This window comes from Triplophysa rosa, linkage group LG11 (assembly GCF_024868665.1).
Source record: "Triplophysa rosa linkage group LG11, Trosa_1v2, whole genome shotgun sequence".
Taxonomy (NCBI): domain Eukaryota; kingdom Metazoa; phylum Chordata; class Actinopteri; order Cypriniformes; family Nemacheilidae; genus Triplophysa; species Triplophysa rosa.
The window spans coordinates 1,889,537-1,907,851 of record NC_079900.1 but is presented as its reverse complement, the minus strand read 5'-3'; the positions used below and the strand labels follow the sequence as shown (position 1 = coordinate 1,907,851).

At 38.6% G+C, this 18,315-nt stretch overlaps 1 long non-coding RNA gene across 1 annotated transcript in view; it reads left to right on the top strand.

Moving 5' to 3' along the window:
• Positions 1-18,315, top strand: part of LOC130561193 (uncharacterized) — a 44,803-nt gene continuing 26,488 nt past the window's right edge. The window contains exon 1 of the long non-coding RNA XR_008963796.1: positions 1-29. This is a non-coding gene — a long non-coding RNA (uncharacterized LOC130561193). The remainder of the gene's footprint in view (positions 30-18,315) is intronic.

The following is an 18,315-nucleotide window of genomic DNA, read 5'->3' as shown; positions in this document are numbered from 1 at the left end:
CCTGACACAGAGGGAGGAATCGGGTGAAAGTAAGTTATATGATAAACCCCGTCCACCCATCCATCATATCTAACACAACACACACACTCCAGCTGCTAGACACGACATCACACACCATGGTAACTGGAAACGTGGTAAAACATAGATACCACCATTCATTAAATAATAAAGATATTAAATAATCACGTTAAGCAATTTTACCTGCAAGTAATATAGTTGCTAACTGTAGGTGATGTATTTATTTGGTCTATTTTACATTATTGACGATTGTGTGTTTTGTTCATGTGTGATATAACATCACTGTGGTGTTTTCGGCCGATTTGAATTTTGACAATAATGTGATGCAGGAGAATGTGTTGTTATTCATTTGGCTGCAGGTGTGTTTTCTAGTCGGATGTGTTTGTTGTGTTGGTGGATTGGCAGGTGTGTTGTGATCCTAATGTTGATCAAATCTCTCAGATGGTTTGATGTCATCTCATGATGACATCAAACCCCAGCGCCTTACGTAAGTTCTTAGATGTCTTAATATTGTTGTTTTCTGTTTACTTTTATCTAGAATACTGGCCTCATTTTATAGCTCAGATGTTGTTGTTGTTTTGCGCTAATGTTTCAGCTGGTTTCATCTTTGTTTAAATGAGTCGGTCTTTGACACATTAAAACTAGATAGCATAGTCTCAATTTATTCTTGTTACTGTCGAAGATAAAAAATATATAAAAATAATATTTGTGCTTTTAATTTATTGTGAGGTTTGGATTTCAGTGTTTGGTGCTCAGTCTTGAGATTTGTTAAAGTCCCATTGAAACTGAAAATTACAATTCCTATTTTTTCATGAAATATTACAGCGTTTATTGTAACTAGTTTATCAATGTGGGTCATTTCCTTTTTAAAATTTGTGTGCCTTCATAATCTTTAGTTAAAATCTGAAAATGCACGTCCTTCCTGTAATGACTACACTGTAAAACTTTGCTGTAGTTTTTGCAGCAGGTTTGCCAGTAACTTACTGTAGATTTAATTACTACTTAATGTACTTTCCAATTAGAACTCAAAATTAAAACACTTTGACTTTTGATATTCAAAATGAGCAAGAAGAGACTGGCATTAGCACAGCAACACTGCAAAAAAATGGCATTCTTCATAAGCATTATTCTCTTGTTTTCAGTAAAAATATTTAAAACGATACATTTACATAACAAGAAAAGTGACCCAAGATATTTAGTCTTGTTTTATGAAAGGAAATATATAAACTAGGTAAGTTCATGCTTAAAACAAAATTATACATTAAATCTACAGTTAGTTACTGCAACCTGCTGCGAAATTACAGCAAAGTTTTACAGTGTATCCATCTGAAATGACGTATGTTAGACGGCTTGGGCGGAGCATCCGTTAACTCCTCCCCTTCAACTGTCAGTCGACTGCCAGCCTGCCAGTTCCATTTCAAAATGCAATCAAATCACAGAGAAAGACGAAAGCCACGTCCACAATTTTTCTCATTAGAAATTCCATTTCACTCGGAAATGCGTCAAAATACGGAAGTAAAAACCATCGCAACTTACAGTTCACGGGGACTTTAAGATCTCTTTTGAAACGCTACAGGAGACATAACATCTAAAGTATTTTTCTTTGGCCCTTTTCTCAAAGCACTTGTTTAAATCTTTCGACATCTGACTGTCTGTTTACTGCTGTTTTTGAGCATATCCGTAGACGTACCTGTCTGTGCTTGGAAGATTTGTGTCTGTTTATAAAACAGCTGTCGGCAAATAGACCCGTTTGTGTGGAAATGCTCTTCTTGGGTCGTTGTGAGACGCTTGTGTGGATGCATGACAGAAAAAATGACAGAACAGCTAGAAACAATCCAGCCTGATGATAAAGAGGAAAAATCATGTTGTTCACATTTTTAGTTATATAATACTCAAAGTAATTTATTGTTAGTAAGTGCTTGAAGAGTTTATTTGCAAAAACAAAAGTTTTTAAAAAATGTGAAGTCATGTTTTTATTATGTTATCATGATTTTATTGTGTTAGTTAGCAGTAAACAGCCCAACTGCAATTTGATTGATAGTACTTGGAATGCTCAATAAAAAACATGTTTTTTGAAAATGTTAAAATGGAGTACTGTTTTTGCAAATGAGCTCTCCACTTTTACCCTGTGTGTTTAACTTGTAAAAATCAGACATTTATAATCAGAAATATGAACCATTCCTGGTAATTTCCAATATAAAACTTGTGTTTTTTGTGTGTTTTTCAATATAAAAACATGGATGAGAGGGATGCATATCTTTGAGACTTCTTACTACATGATTTACAGTATTTGCTGTCCAGTTCTCTTCTGTGAAGATTTTATGTAAATACACTGAATTTTTAGGAGCTTGTGTTGCAGTTTGTGGTTGCCTGCTGTACACAATCCTGTACTATACACACTGAGTTCAAGCATTCAGAGAAGTGACATAATCATATTTAGACAGGGAATACCCATAACTCACCGTTAATGCACCGTTGCCGTATCACTGATATCTCACTTTTCTCACACCGTACGCTCAGATGAAATTGTTGACAGAGCGCCAGCCACCCTCAGCACCACACAGACGCATAAAGATCACGTGTAAGTCTGTCATGATGTGTTTTGAGAGCTTATACAGCACGCTGCTCAATAATTTATAGGAGTCATTGGATAAAAATCTGACTTTTTCTGTGTTTAAGTGCTATTATCGCGTCCCTGAGGCATCTACCAACTCGGAAAACGTGAAAAATGACATAATAGTAACTTTATTTTGGTGAGGCTTTCTCTGCAAGCGTGTGAGATCGAGTCGATCAGATTTCGCTCCTCTTCTGAGGTGAGGCTCTTATTATAATATTACCACCCACAGCGCTGCCGCCATTTTGGTTTCACAAGCGACAGCGGTGAACATGTTCTGACGCCGTGGCAAAAGTTCAAATGTTTTCAAAAAACATGCTAAATGTTCTGTCCTTGGCTGCACAGACGAACACAAATCCTTATTTTGAGTCACAGCCTCGGAGACAAGAGAGGAGTGGATTTATTTTATTTTTAGTGGGAATCCCTGAGAAACCATAAGTAAAAACCTGCTTGTTTACGTGAATCACTTCAAGCCGGAGTGCTTTTTCAACCTGGGACAGTACAAGCAGGATTAGCTTCAAAGTTGTCTCTCAAGAGGGATCGAGACCAACTGAAGGAGACAAAGCTGGCGATGTAAGTAAGTAATATTATCAACAGTCTGAATTGACGTAAATCTGTGTATATAGGAGGATAACATTAGCATATGATAGCGAAGGGAGCTAAGTCAGTCACGGGCTAAATAGAACATTCAAAGCCAGTGTTAAACTTACTCTATATTTATATGTTAGTTGGCAAATGGGCCCTTGGAGTTTGGCTGAATGTATGTTAAGAAATAATTTGCATTAATATGTTTAGCTGCGGCAAGCTGTCATTATTGTTTCGTTAATGAACCAGGGCGAACACTGTGGTTTGTTTCGTTTTAAACGTCTCAAATCATTCGTCCTTAGGCTAAAAAAATCAGTCACAGCAAACAGAGCATACTAGTTATGCTCTCACGGTGTGCTTGTATAACTTACTTGTCAGTGAGTGACATATGCTAAAATCCACGTAATTCTGCTGAGATCTGCAGGTGCGCATTCCGTGGATTTTAGGCAAGTATACACGCACATCGTGAGCGCATTACTTGCTGTTTGCTGTGACGGATTAGTCTCAGGACGAATGATTTGAGATGTTTAAAAGGAAACTAACGGCGGAGGAGTTCAGGAAATATCATTTAGCTAAACGATTGCCATGGCAGTACTACACGTGTGTTGTGTTGACACGCCGGACGGAAGGGGGGTGGGGTACGCAGTAACTCATTATCATTTAAAGAGACATGCAGCAAAACGGGTTGCTGTGAGAATAGCTGTTTTTGACATGGAAAATAGGGTTTTGTTTACAAAGCCATTGAGTGTTTTTGAGCAAAATATGTAACAGACATTTCATGAAGACCCTAATAAATCATGCCAACTTGTTGAAAGCGCTTATCCGATGAGCCCTTTAAGACAGACCCACACAGCAGGAGGTTCATAACATCCTCCTCATTCACCTGTTCACCAGGAGGCAAGCAACATCTCTATCCCATGATGCATTGATGGAAGAAAGTTGTGACGGTGAGTGAATCAATAAGGAACTAGGCAGTTTCGGGTGTGAGACATTTATAGAATAACACGTTTAGAGAAAATGGATAGTGCACCCAAAAATCAAAATTCTGTCATCCTTTACCCATGCTCGTGTCATTCTAAACCTGTATGAGTTTTTCTTCTGCAGAACACAAGAGATGATATTTTGAAGAATTTTGATAATCAAACAACACAGAACCCCATTGACTTCCATTGTATGAACGAGACATTTCTCAAAATATCGTCTTTTGTGTTCCACAGATGAAAGCGTCACATACAGGTTTACAACCACATGAGGGAATAAATGATGACACTGTCTGTATTTTTGTCTGAACCGTGCTTTTAAGATGTGGTGTGATGTTATGTGTGTGTTGTGGTTTAGAGTTTGAAGTCTTTGTGAAGTAATGCGTCTCATCGGTTTGAACCGAATGTTTTTATCAAACCAGGAGCTCATCAGGAGGAGAGAGTCTTTGATGTCCTGTGTATCGTGACAGTGCTCGGGGACGGCGGTTGATGTAAATAATTGATCAGAAACATGACTGCAAAGAGAGGTTTAATAGAGCAGATTCTACATGAGAGAAATCATCCAGAGAGAGCGTTCACTGGCTGACAGCGAGAGGTTCCATGTGATTAAAAATCTAATTAGAGCGGATTGTTTGTGTGTGTGTGCTATACGCTGGTGAGGTCGGGTCAAAGGGCACATCTGAGTAAAACAATCACTTATACTGATGACACTACTATTATGTGCTCTGTTTTATTAAACATCTTTGTAAAAACAACTTTGTATTCCTGGTTTGTGTTAAATCAGGTGCTGAACAGATGTTCAGGTGTGCATGCTGTAAGTCAACAGACACGTCTCTTGGTACAGCATGTGAACTTATGTGACCGTGGAAGCTCAGTGTGTGTTTGTTGGAGGTTGTTTTAGGAGTGTGAGGCCTTCAGCGTGATTCTGAGAGTGACACAACTCATTAGGATAGTAAATTACTTGTGTCATCCTGTCATCCTTTCAATCATGACTTGATGGACAGATCCAGGGAAGGACATCTGTGACACGCTTGCAAAGTATCACGGGTGGACGTCACCAGAAGAAAGATTAAGCAAGAGATATGTGATGGAGGAGAGAGAAAGCCACACCAATAGAGATAGCAGACAGACAGGGTCACCTACAGACTGACAGAATTGCCTATAGGGCAAATCAACCAGATTTTGAATCTTTCCCAGACCTCTGGTTGAGTTGACATGGAATAACCCTATAAACAGACACACAGACTTACCTATAGACAAACAAACAGAGTCACCTATAGACAGGCAGACAGACTCACCTATAGACAGATGGGTTTACCTACACACAGACTGTACAGAGTTACATACAGACTAACAGATTCACCTATAGACAGAGACAAAATTACCTACAGATGCATTCACCACAGACATACATAATTACCTATAAACAAAAAGATTAACTTATAGACTGAATCACAGTCACCTATACCTGTATGCAGACAGACAGAATTGCCAATAGACAGACATACAGACTAACCTATACAAACAGACAGAGTCACATAGACAGACATACAGATTCACCTACAGACAGATGGGTTTACCTACAGACATAGATCTACCTATAGACTAATAGATTCACCTATAGACAGATGGGTTCACCTACAGACATAGATTTACCTATAGACTAACATATTCACCCATAGACAGATGGGTTCACTTACATACATATATTTACCTATAGACTAACAGATTCACCTATAGACAGATGGGTTTACCTACAGACATATATTTACCTATAGACTAACAGATTCACCTATAGACAGATGGGTTCACCTACAGACATATATTTACCTATAGACTAACAGATTCACCTATAGACAGATGGGTTCACCTACAGACATATATTTACCTATAGACTAACAGATTCACCTATAGACAGATGGGTTCACCTACAGACATATATTTACCTATAGACTAACAGATTCACCTATAGACAGATGGGTTCACCTACAGACATATATTTACCTATAGACTAACAGATTCACCTATAGACAGATGGGTTCACCTACAGACATATATTTACCTATAGACTAACAGATTCACCTATAGACAGATGGGTTCACCTACAGACATATATTTACCTATAGACTAACAGATTCACCTATAGACAGATGGGTTCACCTACAGACATATATTTACCTATAGACTAACAGATTCACCTATAGACAGATGGGTTCACCTACAGACATATATTTACCTATAGACTAACAGATTCACCCATAGACAGATGGGTTCACCTACAGACATAGATTTACCTATAGACTAACAGATTCACCTATAGACAGATGGGTTCACCTACAGACATATATTTACCTATAGACTAACAGATTCACCTATAGACAGATGGGTTCACCTACAGACATATATTTACCTATAGACTAACAGATTCACCTATAGACAGATGGGTTCACCTACAGACATATATTTACCTATAGACTAACAGATTCACCTATAGACAGATGGGTTCACCTACAGACATATATTTACCTATAGACTAACAGATTCACCTATAGACAGATGGGTTCACCTACAGACATATATTTACCTATAGACTAACAGATTCACCTATAGACAGATGGGTTCACCTACAGACATATATTTACCTATAGACTAACAGATTCACCTATAGACAGATGGGTTCACCTACAGACATATATTTACCTATAGACTAACAGATTCACCTATAGACAGATGGGTTCACCTACAGACATATATTTACCTATAGACTAACAGATTCACCTATAGACAGATGGGTTCACCTACAGACATATATTTACCTATAGACTAACAGATTCACCTATAGACAGATGGGTTCACCTACAGACATATATTTACCTATAGACTAACAGATTCACCTATAGACAGATGGGTTCACCTACAGACATATATTTACCTATAGACTAACAGATTCACCTATAGACAGATGGGTTTACCTACAGACATAGATTTACATATAGATTAACAGTTTCACCCATAGACAGATGGGTTCACCTACAGACATAGATTTACCTATAGACTAACAGATTCACCCATACACAGATGGGTTCACCTACAGACATAGATTTACCTATAGACTAACAGATTCACCTATAGACAGATGGGTTTACCTACATACGTATTTACTACGGACGTAAAGAATTACCTATAAACTATTATGTTCACCTATAGACTGAATGACAGTCACCTATAGACAGATAGTCTTACTGTATGTGGACAGACAGAATTGCCTGTAGGGTCATTCCGTATCTAATCAACCAATTTTGGAATATTTTCCAGACCTCTGGTTGAGTTGACTCAGCATGACCCAATAAACAGACATACAGACTTCGTTTAGACAAACAGACAGATTCACCTAAAGACAGGCAGACAGACTCACCTATAGACAGATGGGTTTACCTACACACAGACTGTACAGAGTTACCTACAGACTAACAGATTCACCTATAGACAGAGACAAAATCACCTATAGACAGACGGGTTCACCAACAGACTGACATATACAGACTTACCTATAGATAGACATACATAATTTACCTATAGATTGATCATTTTATCAACAGACTGACATATTTACCTGTAGACAGTCACACAGGGTCACCTACAGATAGATCGACATGCCTATAGTCATTTCATAGCTATACCAAATTTAGTCAAAACTGTAGTTGTAACTTGTGGCAGAGTTATTTTAGCAAACCAGACAATGTCATATATCAACTTTTCAAACGCCTCTCATCCTGTTAGATTCAAGGACCAGAACTAACTGTTGTGTAAAGTCCTTAATTCACCATTTTAGTGTGATTAAACCGACGAGTGTACCGCTGACCTAACATCATCTCAGCAGGGTCTCATTTACAGCTTGCTCTTTTCTCTATCATGTCACATGATTCAGAGGTTTTCATCTCCAGCATCTGTATGTTCAGAATGACAGTGATGTCACTCAGTTTCTTCACACCGAGCGTGCAGACTGTGACCCCCCCGTAACCCCTGAGCTTCTTTCAACCTGTGACTGACGGGAGAGAAATCACATGCTGAAAATGAGGACAAAGGTCAGAGCATCTTCAAACCTGCGGGTGTGGAGACGTCACAAACATCAAACTATAAATCACGCAGATTTCATCCTAACCAGCCGTGACTGCCACGGGCCAGTTTCTCTTCATTTTATTCATAAGAGCAGAGACTTTTTTGTGATTCTCTTCACTTCTAAATGTGAACAGACCATAAGTCAGTAATCCGCTTCACTTTTGAATTCAATTTTGATCAACCTGTCCAGCTCCAGCTTCTTCTATCACGAGAGTTTCTGTTGTTGTTGTTTGGGTTCAAATCAAATGTTATAAATACATTTCACCGGGTGTCTCTTGGGATTTGGGTTTGCTGGTTTTGGAATTGGTGTTAAATCAGGATTTTGCAGGTTTTGTTGTTCTCCGTCGGTTCTGCAGAGGACGGGAGGAACCTACGCAGTTGCATGGGCGGCAGAAAATTGCATAATTCCTGCGGTTCATGTGTGGGTGTTTCCTGGCCCAAAATTCACAGAGAGCAGCGTGAGCGTAAAACCGGCCCACACTCATCTCTCAACATCTCACTTGAATCCCTTCTTCTGTCCTCCAGCAGACACCTCTCATGCTTTTGTCTCTTTCACTTGAATTATGCGTCTCTATATTTAATGTTGCTCAGTTGGATACCCGTTTAAAATAAGAGCCGTTTTACTCGCTGGAAACTGAGGGGTTTAAAAACAGCTCAGCTCTTCTAATGCTAGTGTAGTTAGTTCCTTTAGTTAGTTAACACTGATGCCTTTAATTCAGAGCACAGACAAACAAGATCAAACAGAAGTGAAAGGGAAGATGAAGGGATTTGTTGAACGGCAGATGAAGGAGAGAGATTACGACTCTCTGTATGTGTTAAACATGGCAGAAAGAGCTTTTACTCCTCTTTGCACTTTACCTGCGGGTTTCTGTCACATACACACACGCTGATGTTTCACTTATTTTCTCTCTGGCCTGGAAAGCTTTTATAACAGCGCAGGAGGAACAGAGAGAGAGAGAGAAACAGGGCTGATGTAACCGTGGGGAACACTGAAACATCAACAGCTATAAAGAGACCTGCATTAGCGTTCACACCGACGGACGAGAACGTTTCTTTATTGTTTATTTTAACGTTCTGCTCGTGTGCTGCAGTGTCACATTTTAAATACCCGAGCTCTTTCAATTTTGATTGGCTTTAATTTGTTATCGCTCTTTTTTCTTCAGCCGTTTGATATCAGTGATAAACAAATGTATTTATTAAATGTATAGCTTTCCGTGGTTCCGTGGTCCGAAGCTATAGTGTTTCGACAGAAATTTGGGCTTACCTGGTTATTGTTCAGGTGGTTAAACATAGTATTTTGAGCTTGTGATAGTGAACTCCTATGGAGGAAAATCACTTGCTGCCCTCCAGCCGTGATTGCGAACAACCTATTGAACAATATCGTTTTTTTCTATAACTTGATTGTAATAGTTGTGTGTGAGTTTGTTGTTCTCTTAAATGTACGATTAAAACTATAGCTATTGCTCTGGTGTGAACAAGTCTTAAAGGGACAGTTCACCCAAAAATGAAAGTTCTGTCATGAATTACTCACCCTCAGGTTGTCGCAAACCTGCGTGAAGTTCGTTTTGTTCTGCTGAACACAAAGAAAGACATTTGGGAAAATGTTTGTAACCAAACAGATCTGGGGCACTATTGACTTCCATAGTAGGGGAGCAACTACAATGGTAGTCAATGGTGCCCCAGAACTGTTTGATATTCCACATTCTTCAAAACAAATACTTTTGTGTAGAACAGAACAAAGACATTTATACAGGTTTGGAGGGTGAATATGACCGTAGTGTCCCTTTAATGCTGGGAAACGCTGTCATACACAACAACATGCAGTAGAAATCTCTGATGGAAATCGTTGATGTGTTCTCGTCTTGTAAGCCATGAAGATCAGAGCGAACGTTAAAGCTGTTGGTGCAGGTAGATGTTGTCGAGCTGAATTCACTCTTTTATTAATGTGATGGTTCTTGTTGACCTGCGTCTCAAACACAAAGCGTGTGCTGATCGATAGATTGGGTGTGTTGTGTTTCAGGTGTTTATTGAAGGGTTTGTCTAATTGCTCGGCGTGTCAGTGAAGCTCTGAACCTCAGACTGTGATTCTCCGTAATGACTTGAGGTCTGTGTCAAAGAGGCTTTCAGTGAAGTGTTTGTCTGTCGGTCTCTCTCGCTTCACACGGGGTCAGTCACCCTTATGAGTGTTTCTACACATCATCTTTATCATTTAAAATGTCTGCCTCTTTCTTTCTTTCTTTCTCTCTCTCTCATCAGGTTTTTGAGCTGTAAATATTACAAACCGCAGGTGCGATGTTGATTTTTTTAGTGCAGCAGGGTTTAATCTACGATGCGCTTTGTATATTCTGACTGTTGTATTAGTGTGGGATTAACTTTTCATGCCGGTTTTGAACATCAAAAGTTTTTGCAGATTTTCTGATGCATTTTATAACAACCCCTCATTTCAAACGTGCATACTGCGTATCAAATAATAGGAGCAATGTTGTCTGTGTAATTCAATCAATGTGTCAGTTCACAGAAGTGTGCTTTTCATGCTCTTTACAAGCACGTGTCGAGCAGAGCTGGCTAGATTACTCAGGAACTACATGGCAAAATTTGTAGTCAGTAACGTAATCCCTTAGATTACACATTTCTTGTAATGTAATCGGACTACTTTTTGATTACATTTGGATTCCATTTGTTTACAAGAGTCTGTTTTATCTTTATCTGGTGTATCTATGTGTCCACAACACTTTTTTTGTTCAATTTTAAAACATTAAAATTATATAAAATGATAAAAGTACATGAAGTACTACAAGTTAGACAAATGCCTTTATAGTGAATGTGTCATGATTATGCCGCATCTTGTCATGTTTCTCTTGGCCTAGTGGCGGGATCATGACAGAACCCCATGTTTCATGTGGAGAGAGGCATTTTGACCCTTCTGGCCTTCTATATGCTCTCTCCGGGTCTCGTCATTGTTCCTGCCCTCTTGTTTCCTCGTTAGTGATAATTATTAGTTCATGCCCCGCACCTGTCCCCTCTTGATTTATCTCCCTATATATTGACCTCGTGTCTCTTGTCTTGTGCTGGTTCATTGTACTGTTGTGTTTGTGTCATCTGTGGTGAGTTCCTGTGTTTTGTGCAGTCTAGTTTATTGTAGTTATATGTCAAGTGTTATTATTATTAGTCTAGTCTTGTTAGTCCTTGTTCCCGTTGCCATGTTTTGTTATGTTACCCCCCCCCCCGTGGGTGTTTGTTTTGTATTTATATTTTATTAAATGTCTTGTTAACCCCTTACCCGCTGTCTGTGTCTGGGTCCTCTGTCCTTGTCCTCACCACCCACGTCCTTGACAGAATGACTGCAATACAAGAGCACATGTAGTTAAAACAAAAAATGCTAAAGAATAGAAAAAAGGCCTTTGAGCGTACAGTAGATATCAAGTGTAGATACCAAATCAATGTAAATGGGTTTAACATTCATGCAGTGATGGGCAAAACAAAGTATTCAGACGGCAATCTGACAAAAAGCTTTCTAAATATAAGCTTTTGTCTACATAATTTAGATTCATAAATACCTGCATATGTTATGGCCACATTAATAGCGGTAGGCTTACAAAAAAATAAAGTAATGTGTAATGTAATCTATGTAATGTAATCTGTAATAATAAAATAGAGTATTTTAAAATGTAACGTAATTCGATTACAAGTACTTGATTTTTGGAATCTGATTACGTATTCCAGATTACAAGTAATCAGTTACTGCCCAGCTCTGCGTCGATGAGTAACGAATTATGAAAACTACTTCACAAATGTTTAGTGAATATGACTTTATAAGTGTGATGGGTCAACAGGGGTCAGGTGGATTTGACTCACCTGACAGAAGTCCTGAGGTCTCGTGTCCCACGGCGTGTAGGTGAAGTAGGCCTTTTGCTCGAGCGTTTCTCTGTGTCTGGCTGTCATTGTACGTGTTTGTTATTATCTGTCCTGCGGTTCATCTCATTCATTCCAAAATGCCACTCTCCACCTCTCAGAGTTCTGGTATCCATGGAAACCCCGAGCATTGAAAGTTCTATGTCATTATATGACCTCCCACGAACACACACACATTGGTAATATCATCTCATGCTATTTCTCTCTCCCTCTCTCACAGACTCAGAACGGAAAGGAAGGTTGAAATATTTCATTTTTGTGGGAATTACTCATTTATAATTGAGAATAGTACTTTTGAGAATTCTTGTATTTTTTGATATTTAAAAGAAGTACGGATTTAATATTACATTTTTTTTGCAATCAGAAAGTCACAGAGTGCTTAAAATCAACCTGAAGCCAAATTTCACCCCGTTTACTTTCTTAAAACAGTATACTGTTTATTTGTAAACATTTATCAATGTATATTGTAAAAAATAGTTTTTTTTACCAATTTTGTCATTTTTACTGTTTGAACAGTTTGTCATTTTGCCTGGTTTGTCCATTTTTGTCTAGTTTGCCCAATTTCATCCAATTTTCCTATATGACAAAACCTGATTGTCAGGAGTTGACAGAAAAACTGATGAAAATGTGACAACCAGACAATACAACAAAAACTTTGAAGGTTTTTCTTTTTTTTTAATTTTTATTTTATTTCCAGTTTCATCCAATTTGTCATTGTTGTCATTTGTTATCCTGTCGACTTTGTCCATTTTTTACCTTGTCTAGTTTGTCAAATTTGTCAGTTTATGTTAATTGTCTAGTTTGTGTTTTTTTTGCGTTCTAGTCTAGTTTGTCATTTTTTTGTCATTTTGTCTAGTTCTCTCTTTCTGTGTCATTTGTGCGGTGTAGGGTTGGGAATCGTTTCAATTTTATCGATTCCGATTCCAATTCTGATTCTGCTTATCGATTTCGATTCTTATCGATTCCCAGTTTCGATTCCACAGTTGAAGTAAAACATTTAGATATCAACCTGTATGGTCATGTAGCCTGCTTATTGACTTGTTTGCAAAATATATATATATATTTATGAGCACCGTTTTGTGTATATTTACACATAGAAACACACCTTTTCTGATTTATTACAATTTATATTATCATAGTTGAACTACATCATGGTTAAACTGCAGTTACTATAATGCAACCATGGTTAATTTGTGATTCCTGTGCTTTAATGCAAATTCTATAACTAAACTATGCTCACTATACTAAAAAATATCGATAATTTTCATAAGGGCTTTTATTGAGATATCAGCAGATCATGCAACACATGTACCTTTCTGAAAATATGCACACAGGAATTGATGACAGGAATTCAAATTTTAATCTCAAGTATCTGATTCCTATTCCTTTCGATTCCAATCCGATTCCTAGCCTTTCGATTCCGATTCCAAATTGGAATTGATTTTCGATTCCCAACCCTAGTGCGGTGTTGTTGTGACTGTGGGATTCTCTGTCACACACATGCATGATTACATCTTGAGATTCGTTCCAGGTCAGGACTGTAAGATCAGAACTGTCTGTCTGTCCTGCTCTCTGCCGTCTCCATGAAGTCTCGCTCACCAGTTGTTACATCACTTCCTCTCAAAGGAAATTCTCAGTCTGTGAATGACATTTAAGTGTCAGGTGAGAAAATAACTCAGATGCAGTGGAACAGCGTTACACAACACAGAAATGATGCACACACATGCAGAGGTTGTGTCATCTGTGTGTTATTCATTCATCTGACCAACTTTACCGCGGTACTGACCCTGTGTGAAATATATAAAGCACCTCTCTCTCTCTCGCTCGCTCGCTCTCTCTGGAGGAAAACAGAAATAAGTCATATCTGTAGGCAGTGTGTTATACTCTGGGGGTTTCTCAGAGTCTGAAGGAACAGTCAGTGTGTTCTTCAGTTAGAGGTGAGAGTGGGACAGAGAGTTTTTAATGATGGTAATAACTGAAGATTTTATGATTGTACTTCATTAAACTCTTAACAGGCACGGCTTCACTGATTCACCTTCTCTCTTCACCGCTGTTAGGATCGAGTTTGAGGAGTGACACCTGCATCTCCTCAATGATAGTCCTGTATACTGCATGGAGTCACTCCTGTTCCTGTAATCGACAGGTTGCAGGTCAGGTGTTTATATGTGCTGCGGTTGAGTTTAGAGTTCTTCTCTGATAAAGAGAAGGTTTCGGAACATCCTCAAATCTTTGTTTTTCTTTGTTGGAACAGCAAATGTTTCAAACATTCTAAATTTTAGAAAACCTTCAGTTAAAACAATGAAATCTCAGAGAAAGATCACGGCAAGATACTTGGTGAAGATGAATAGATGCTTGAGTGTTGTATATGTAAGGGATAATCCACAGCTAGCCGTGCGTTAAAGGGTTTAATGCACGACGTGGAGGCCGAGAAGCACCCGACGCGAAGTGTAGCTAGCTGTGGATTATCCCGCTTATACCACGGTCATTTGACAAGTTAAATCTTTTATTGATGTTTACAGTGAGATTTGAGATCAAACAGGTGAAAATTACAGTGATTTTGTCAGTTAAATTTCAAATGTAATCAAACTTACTGGAGCTACCTGTGCGTTAAAGGGTTTTAATGCACACCTTCCAGCCAATCAGAATCGAGTATTCAAAAAGACCATGGTATAATTAGTTTTGCTCATTAGGGGCCAAGCCCCGCTTCTGCTTCTGTTGGTATTCTTATTCTTCCCCAATGGGAGTCTAAGGCAGCCCTAGGAAAATTATGAAACTTGGCACACTCATAGTGGTGGTCTTCAATAGTCCTGTGACCAAGCATGGGCTCTCTGGCACTCACTCTATAGCGCCATCAGCAGTTCAAAAATACACTTTTCAAATGGCTGTAACTTTTGAACCCATTGATCTACAGAAATTCTACTCTGCACATGTCATTCACTCGTCACGCTTGTCACATTCCATGCGTTACATCAAGACTCCGCCCATTACAGTAGCGGTCATCTTGAAAAGTGCAGTATTGTGTTTTTTCTTTACTAGTCCTAGAAATTGTCTTACACGAAATGTCGGCTTACACGATCTTTGGACTGAGCCGCACAGACGTGACCCGACAGAATTGCGATTTTCACAGTTGTTCAAAAGTTATGACGTCACAAACTTTTCAAAGTTGACCCAAAAATGGATCTGAGGCCGTATCTCGGCCATTCTTTGATCTATCGCTATAAAACTCGGTTCGCTTCATCAACACCTTGGACTGGGGGTCCATGCCAAAATTGGGAACAGCGAGATTTGAAAAATGGCTATTTTTGCTCGTAACTTTAGATATGTTTGTCAGAAAACCGTGATCTCGGTATCTATGGGTTCCTCGGGTCATGCCGGATCGTATGATTCTGATTCTGTCACGATTGGATGAATGGCCTGTCCGCCATTTTGAATTTTGTCATAAATCGTAATATCTTTTGAATCGTATGATATATCTGCACCAAATTTGGTACGCGCCACTGAATTACAGTCCCGGGCGTACACGTGATGTTTCAACACAGTGCCACCTAGCGTTCATGAGATATGACGCTTTTAATATAATTGCTTATAACTCTTCGGGGGCTTGGCCCCGTATCGCTGCTTGCAGTTATATTTTAATATGATTTGGGATGTTTAGATGTGTTGATCGCTCTGTCACGAGTAACTGGTGTTGATTTTTTATCATCTGACAAGTAAACAACACCCATGAAAGAAAACTGTACGATACTTCTATATCATTAAATATAGTTATCAGTAAATGCTATGGTATTTAGTGTAGTATATTGTAGTGTATTATAACACACTTAGGACTACTTGTGTTAATGTACGCTAAAAATATTCTGTATAGTATTGAATTGACACTAGTATACTTCAATATTTACTTTTACTAACATTTACTTGCATGATAGTGTTGTGGCATTTTACCACAGTTTCTTATAGTAAATGCTAAAGTATGCTACAGTATTTTTATTCACTATTAAAAACTAATTTTAGTAAAAGTATTTAGCCAGGATTTGTGAGTGCGGTGTGTTTTTAGTGCGTCACCTCGTTAAACCATTGCATCTTTATTCAAATCAGAGTGATGTCGCCTGTCCACTATTTGTGCGACACACTGAGCTGTTGCCTATGCGGAGCCTTCCAGATCATTCACTTATGATTTCACGATGGTTGCGATGATGCCTTACAATGCAACTGCTTATGTAGACAGCAAACCTTGTGTTCAATTATCAGATGAAATGGGAAGTGAATAGACAGACAGAGCATTGAAAGCTTGACAATGTTATCACGTTGCACCAATTAGAAAAGGCTTGAGATATGAGTTGTGTTGATGATGGTGGGGTTGTAGACTAATGTGATTTATCAGCTGTGTGTAAGTCCATCATGAGCGAGAGATCTGTTCAGAATGAATCATTCACTGATTGTTTACATTCAGCTGATAAGCGAGAGAGAGAGAGAGAGAGATGTTGGCAATGGACACCGATAGTCTTATCTTTCAGTCATAATGTGCTCTCTGTGTTCTCTGAGGGCCGTCCTGTTGATATCATCAGAGCCCTCAGTGGTACAGACACTCAAACTCTCTCTCTCTCACCCTGATTCACTCACTCCTGAAGGACAGAGGAAACGGACTCTTGGTGTCGGAAGAAACCATGCAGAAAACAAAAAATCTTTTAAACTGTAGATTTTGCCTTTTTAAGGCACATTAAAGTGTAAAAAGTCAGGTTTGTTCTGAGTTCTGACAGCTAGTGTCTATTAAAGAAGCTAATTGGTCTTGATGTAATTAGTGTTGGATTAAAAAGGTTTCAACACTTGCTGAGAGAATTTCATTCATCATTTCCCATCATTCTCTGCGCTGGTGTGAGAATCATGAAGTGTGTTAATGAATGTGGCTCCATTTGCCTTTAATTGTGTTGTTCTAGTGTTAAAAAAGCTTCCTATCTTCATCTGTAATGACAATTAACCAACTTTATTCCCACCACAAGTTTAAAAACAAGCCTGAGTGTTAGAAAATGTGCATTTGTTTTTTTTTATGGGATACGTCACCCAAAAATGAAAATTCTGTCATCATTTACTCGCCTTCCAGTTGTTCCAAATTGGTATACATTTCATTGTTGTGATGAACACAGAGAAAGATAGTTGGAAGAATGCGTGTAACCAAACTGATCTCGACCCCCATTGACTCCTATAGTAGGAAAAATTACTTTTGACTACCATTGTATTTTTTCCTATTATGGGAGTCAATGGGGGCAAAATCTGTCTGGTTACAAGCATTCTTCCAAATATCTTTCTCTGCGTTCATCAGAACAAAGACATTTATACAGATTTGGAACAACTGGAAGGTGAATAAATGATGACAGAATTTTCATTTTTGGGTGAAGTATCACTTTAATACTTTGCACTCCACAAAAAAGTGTACCGTGATTTTACCATGGTGTACTTTATATGCATCATGGTCATTTTTACGCGTAGTCCTAGATATCATAGTCAAGTAGTCCAGTACTCATTGTGTTTATCACAGTACTTCACCATCTGAAACTTTTTCGTCTGTATCTGGAGGTTCTAACAATTTCACATCCTCATTGCACAAATTTTGATTTGACTGTGGAGATCTGACAGCGATGAAAGAAGCAATATGGTTTACATCACCATTTAATTGAATCATTGTGTGATATGGAATACGAAGAATCACTACAAAGCTGTGAAGATCCCCGTGCATCTGCAGGTGGCTAACAGCCCTGTCAGAATATTCATAATTCCATAATTCATTTCTCAAAATCCCATTTTGCTTTCATTTGCTCTCCTCACACAGGCAGAGCTGTCAGGACGTTCATGTAATGTAATCTAATGTGTGTTCTAATAGACGGCGTGCAGCGGTTGCTAGGGTGTTCTGTGTAGTTGCTTGCTTTGGGGTTGCCAGGGTATTCTGGGTGGTTGCTAGGCAGTTGGCATTTAGTATCTGTAAGACATTCATTTGAACTGTTTGAAGCACAGTCATTACTGTATATCCCCTGAATCTGATTGATGTCCGCTGCTGGAAAAGTCTGATCTGTTAAAAAATGCAACGCTTGACAG